General features: G+C 38.9%; 1 long non-coding RNA gene across 1 annotated transcript; it reads left to right on the top strand.

Moving 5' to 3' along the window:
- Positions 1-213: 213 nt before the first annotated feature.
- Positions 214-6,608, top strand: LOC309387704. The gene is made up of 3 exons (XR_014174643.1): positions 214-320; positions 697-817; positions 5,777-6,608. It is a non-coding gene; the product is annotated as an uncharacterized lncRNA (long non-coding RNA).
- The last annotated feature ends 215 nt before the right edge of the window (positions 6,609-6,823 follow it).

The raw sequence follows: 6,823 nt of genomic DNA, 5'->3' as shown, positions 1-6,823 counted from the left end.
AGGAGCACATATTTTTCCATGCCAGTTTCTTACTAAACTATCAGATGTTAAGTGCTTAAAGGGGGGTGGGGGGGAGAAACACCAAGTTAGCTCTGTTTTTTGTCTCTTAATGAAGTTTGTCATGTCTCTGTAGGGAAGGGTGTGTGTAAAATAGTTTAATTTAACACTAACAAGAGAGGATAATCTAAAAGAAGTCCATCTCTCTGTCTCTCTCTCTCTTTCTGCAAAATAGGATGATAAGCATTTGAGAAATTATATCCCCTGCAAATTGTGTTCATCCAATCAAGCAGAGGCATGATCTGAACTAAGGTATCAAGCAGGTGAATAAATTACTTGTCTTTAAATCAACCAAATGGACAATTTTACCTCCTAGGATTGCAATTATAAACATCTTATCACTGAAGCTTGACTCTATGGAAATGGAGACACCAGGGGGGTATATTGATAATTAAGGCTCTTGCCTAATGCTTTATTCCTAACAAAATAATTTCAGTACACTTACTAATTTGACAGAATGTTTTAAATGATTTATAATTAAGTGTTAACATCCCTGAAATAGAATATTATCATAGGTTAATGGTCTCCTGCTGGAGCAAATGTTTATTTTCCAAGTAGGAGTGCTAATCCTCTAACAGTGTTCAGCTACAATGATATTATTTTCATAATAACAAATGTCTAGTTCATTATCTTATACAGGTGCTGCTTCACCATATGATGTATTGGCCCAATTTGCTCCAGGGATCGCTATAGCAATTGGGATTGGTGGGGGGGAAGGCTGATTTTAAAGTACAGCTCCCAATTTTTGAGCTTCAAAGAGGTAAGTGCCAGACTTTCCTTTTTTTTAAAAAAAATCCTAATACACTTTCAATTCTCCCCCTCCTCCGCATTACATTTCAACTTTCTCCATTGTGTCCTTCAAGGTTTTTTCAGCTCCCAGAAACTTTGGGGATTATAGAAGGAATTCATTTTCTTCTCTAGAGATTGCATTTCTCTTTGGTCTGAAATGGGTGGATTGAGGAAGGAAGGAAGGAAGGAAGGAAGGAAGGAAGGAAGGAAGGAAGGAAGGAAGGAAGGAAGGAAGGAAGGAAGGAAGGAAGGAAGGAAATCACAGGATCATAGAGGACCATGTATCACCACTCCTGAATTTCTTGCAGATTAAAGCAACAGCTGAACTTCACTCCCAGATGCACAGAAGTCAGATCATTGGTCTTCAGAGAGAAAGAAAAAGAGGTCTCAGTTCTAGGGTGGGCAAAACAGCCAGGTTTGGGGCAAATAGAGAAATAAATAAATAGAGAAATAGAGAAAGAAAGAAAGAAAAGAAAGAAAAGAAAGAAAGAAAGAAAAGAGGGGAGAGGGAAAAAGAAAGAAAGAAAGAAGGGAGGGACGGAGGGATGGAGGGAAGAAGAAAAAGGAAGGAAGGAAGGAAGGAAGGAAGGAAGGAAGGAAGGAAGGAAGGAAAGGAATCATGAGATTTCAATGTCTTCTCATAGTAGCTTGTAACATCTGAGTATCACATCACTGAAATATCATGAAATTTGGCTATTTTGCAAGATCTGAGCTATTTTTAAATTCTTGTTTTTATTACATTTGTTATTTCATTTGTCGGCACTCATGCCATCAAGTTTTGTTGCATGGAAAAAACTATCAAAAATAAGACTGCCTGGCTGTTCAAAACATTATGCTTATATTAAAAACCAAGCAGGTAAAAATAAAAGATTGCCCCAGGAGGAAAAAAAAAACTACAGAAAAACCGATAACTTCTCTTTTAGGTAGTCCTTGACGTGCAGCCATTCGTTTAGTAACTGTTCAAAGTTACAACAGCATTGAAAAAAGTGACGTGATTTTTCACACAATTGCAACATCCCCATGGTCACACGATCAAAATTTGGATGCTTGGCAATTGGCCTGTATTTACGGTCTCCGTGTCCCCTGGTCACGTGATCACCTTTCCCACCTCCTGACAAGAAAGTCAATGGGGAAGCTAGATTCAGTTAATAACCAGGTTACTAACTTAACAACTTCAAGGATTCGCTTAAACAACTGCAGCAAGAAAGGTCACAAAACAGGATAAAACTCAACAAGCCTCTTGCTTAGCAATGGAAATCTTGGACTCAATTCCAGGACTACCGATGTTCACCATCTTCCATCACATGTCTCTACCTTTTTGCCTAAAAAACCATTTTTGTCAAATCTAACATTTTCCCTTTCTGACTCCATATGAATTGCAGCATAACTACTTCGTTCTGTAGCACTCTGTAGAGCTCTGGGGGCACAATGGTTAGAATGCAGCATTGCAGAGTAACTCTGCCAACTGCCAGGAGTTTGATCCTGACCGGCTCAAGGTTGACTCAGCCTTCCATCCTTCCAAGGTCGTTGAGGAGCCAGATTACCGCTTAGAGGGGGCTGTAAAGTATTGTGAAGCAGAATATAAGGCTAAGAGCTATTGCTACCCAGGTCTATAGAAAGGCTTACATCTTCTATTGAAATGTATATTTAAAAATTTGATGATTGAGAGTGTCTCAGGGAGGGTGAAAAAGATTTAAGACTGTGGTTGTGGCCACGCAGTCAAAGTCCTGCCCAGTTTGGTATGCATACATTTAAAAGGGAGGGGATCTTTATCTGCATTGTGGTGACACCATCTTGACTTACTTGATTCTCCCATGGACTCCCTTGACGTGGACAGGACTTTCCTTATAAACATTTATCATAAATGCAGAGTATATGTTAAAATGGCTTGTATACTGTTTATTAATAAATATTAATAAACTAGTTCCAGCATACACAAGAAACAAGTGCATGAAAAAAGGTGGAAATTCATAAAGTAATATATAGGAACCCTTGGCTCAAACATGGTCCTCCCAGATCTTAGACCAACACCTAACTCACTTCACCCCAGTGGTGAAATTATTATTTTTTTACTACTGGTTCTGTGGCCGTGGCTTGGTGGGAGTGGCAAGGGAAGGATACTGCAAAATCCCCATTCCCTCCCCACTCCTGAGGGAAGGATACTGCAAAATCTCCAAACCCACCCCACTCTGGGCCAGCCAGAGGTGGTATTTTCCGGTTCTCCGAACTACTCAAAATTTCCACTACCAGTTCTCCAGAACCTGTCAGAACCTGCTGAATTTCACCCCTGCTTCACCCCCTTCCTATGAGCTCTTGGCTTTTACTGCAAGAACCATCCGTCACCAAGTGTTTAGCATTTTAATATCAAAAGTACATATTCATTTATCAAGTGTTCCTATTTCTATCACTGTTATCGCTTGTTGGCATCCGGTCACTGAATTAGTAGAAAGTTGTCTCAGATCGGAGGAATTCAAAACTCCTGGACCATAATTCTTGCCTCTCCCTGCCCCCTCCCAACTTGGATTTATTTAATCTGTCACTTTTTAAAGAGGATCCCATCTCCTACACATCTAATCCCTCTGAATAAGTGACCTCTCTAAGGCTACTCCCAAAGGATGTGATCCTTCTGCCTGTGAAAATGTTAGTCGGGCTCAGAGAGGAAGGTCTTGGCAGACAGCTGTCACCTTCCTATAATTCATGGGCCACTATTACTCATTAGTTATGTTGTACGTATTTAGCACAACAAACTCTTGGAGCATAAGATCGAGAAATGAAGACTGAGCCAAGAATAAAATCGTTTTTGCTAAAGAAGAGGGAATTATGCTCAGTTCAGATGGGCGTCCATTTCTCAATTGTTTCGTATCGGACAAGGTAGTAGTAAAATATGACTTCAAAAGTCCAGAAGTTATATGTTGTCTCAAGATGCTTTTTTTTTGCAATCAGGACAACATTTGTGTTTGTGTGTCTGTGTGCATGTCCATGTGTGATCTATCTATTTTAGAAAAGGAAATATTTGCTACCCATCCAAGGAGATAGTAATATATAGTCCTGGGGCAGAGATTCTGTGATATCTTTTAATAATATCTTATGTTGTTCATATTATACTAATTCATTGGTAAATCAGTTTCTATTGATAAGTACAAAATATGATAGATTTTTCTTCTTCCTCTATAGTTTGCATTTGTAGTCTGTACTTTTAATTTTTAAAAGTTCTTTTTAAAGATAAAAATCATTTTGCTATGAAAATAAAGATGCTTCACAATGGAAAAATAACACCAACAGGACATTGTATCTGAATGCAAAAAGCACCAATTATATACTGAATTAATTTATAGATATGAATAAACTTTAATCTCTCAAAATAAAACTTTTTAAATCACCTTCTCCCAACCAACCGCCATGTGATCTGCACTTTGTTTTCTTGCATAAGCTTTTCTGAAAAAGGTAGCAACTGATACAGGTAGTCGTCCATTTACAACTATTTGAGCCCTGGTGGCGTAGTGGTTAGAATGCAGTACTGCAGGCTTCTTCTGCTGTCTGCCGGCTGCCAGCAGTTTGGCAGATCGAATCTCACCAGGCTCAAGGTTGACTCAGCTTTCCATCCTTCCAAGATCGGTAAAATGAGGACTCAGATTGTTGGGGGAAAGAGGCTGACTCTGCTTAGAGAGTGCTGTAAAGCACTTTGAAGGGGTATATAAGTCTAAGGGCTATTGCTGTTTGACTTATAACCAGTTGAAAAAGTGACTTATGATTGCTGCTTTTAGTTGCAATCATTGCAGGATCCCCAAAGTCATGTGATCAAAATTCAGGCTCTTAGTGATTGGCATGTCCTTATGATAATTGCACATCTCAAGCCAGGTCATGTGATGACCATTTATGATGGTCCCAGCTAGCTTCCTCAATGGGGGCAGCTAAATTTGCTTAATGACCATGCGATTAATTTAACAATTGCAGTGATTCCTTTAACAACCGTGGCAAAAAAGGTAATAATGTCAGGTGTGTCTCACTTAGCAACCACTTTGCTTAGCGATGGAAATTCTGGCCCCAATTGTGATTGTGAGTCGAGGCCTACTTGTATAATCATAGATAGTCCTCGACTTACAACAGTTTATTTAGTGACCATCCAAAGTTACATCAGGACTGAAAAGTGTGACTTATATTACTGTTTTTCACAGTTACAACCTTTGTAGCATCCTCATGGTCATGTGATCAAAATTTAGATACTTGGCACCTGGGTCATATTTATGACCATTGCCGTGTCCCAAGGTCATCTAATCACCTTTTGAGATCTTCTCACAAGGAAATTTAATGAGGAAATCAGGTTCATTTAACAACCAGGTTACTAACTTATCAACTGCAGTGATTCACTTAACAACGGTAGCAAGAAAAGTCATAAAACAGGACAAAACTCAATAAATATTTCACTTAATGACAAAAAGATTGGGCTCAGTTGTGGTCCTAACTTGAGGACTCTACCTTGGAATGTTAGTCAGCTGAGCAAGACATACTTTATCGCGTTCAGAGGTTTTCCTCCCATTTCATTAAACAATCTCTTCATGTGGTGAGGATGTGCAAAACAAAAAAAAATTGGATCAGCTAATTCTGCACTGTGGAATAATGGCATTCTTCCAGCATGATGCGATCAGAGAATTAATTAGGAATATTGAAGGGTAAACAGTATTGACCTACACCAGGCATTCTATAATGAGATGCTTTTGCCAGTGTCTCAGTATGTATTCAAAAGTTTCTCTCCCCCTTTTCATACTTGGCATTAAGAGCAGAATTTATCTTCACTTGAATTTATGGAAGTCTTCTTCCATCCTTGCCTCCTTTTGTAGTTATGTGTTTGTGTCTGGGCAGAGGAAGTGGGAGAGGGGAGCTAGACTGTTGGCTATGATGTCTTCTTACTCCTTGATTGTTTTACTCACAGGAACGTCAGCTAAGTTCATGGTCAGTTGCTTCAAGATGGGAGAAGACCCTGCCTCTGTCTTACAATCATCAGATTGTTATGGCTGAACCAGTGAGGAAAAGTCTGGGGCCTCCAGGCTGGAACATCTCCAAATTCATCACAAGATTTTTATTTCAAAAATTGAAACAAACTTTCTTGGCTTCCTGTTCATACTCCTCTTTCCAAGAAATGATGAGGGCTGTCTGAGGGGAAGATACAGACTGGGAAGAAGAAATATTTAGAATGTCCAAATATGTCTTTTATGATGATCAGTTGCTGAACTTCTCTCCGGGCCTAAAAGCACCCCATTCCCCCTCTCCAGTGAGGTGTGGTAAAATTAAATGGGGTTGGTGTATCTACATTTAATTTTTCTGTAGCAAAAGAAGCAGAGAAGTTATAATACCTCCAGCAGCTGTACAGTTAAAATGTTAACTTAAAACAAAATAGTGCAAAGGAAATGATAAATTGCTCTGGATCCTGTTCTGGGCCACATAGTGATTTGAGAAACATTCTTCGAAACAAGTAAAATAAAATAGATTTGTTCTGTTCACTTCTGCGGCTGGTTTAGGCTGAAACCCACCCCACCCCATTCCCCTGAATAGCAGCACAATTGATTTTGGTTAGACAACTTGCTGAAATAATTAAAAGTTTTATTAAATAGAGGAGAGAGAGAGAGAGAAAGAAAAAACTCTGGAACCACCATTGGTATAAACCAACTTTCCCTCAAACTGGTGTCCTCCAGATGTGTTGGAGTTCAAGTCTCCTCATTCCCAGCTTGAACTGATTGCCTCGATGTAATTTATTTTTAAAAAATGAACCAGAATTTGCATAGCATAGACTTTAAAAAATGCTGAAGTGCTAAGGGACACGCTGTAAAACATAAACAGAAAATAAATGGCTAGCTTTATATGAGACATATTAAAAATTAAATACAGCTTAAGATTGTTCCAAATCAAGGTTTAAATAAAACCACAATAACTGTGGTTTTGTGGTAAATCATTCTTCTGACTCTCTGGAGAGTTTGGATGT

The sequence above is a fragment of the Natrix helvetica genome (genome assembly GCF_964273705.1).
Source record: "Natrix helvetica genome assembly, chromosome: 2".
Taxonomy (NCBI): Eukaryota; Metazoa; Chordata; class Lepidosauria; order Squamata; family Natricidae; genus Natrix; species Natrix helvetica.
This window is presented reverse-complemented; position numbering and strand designations above follow the sequence as displayed.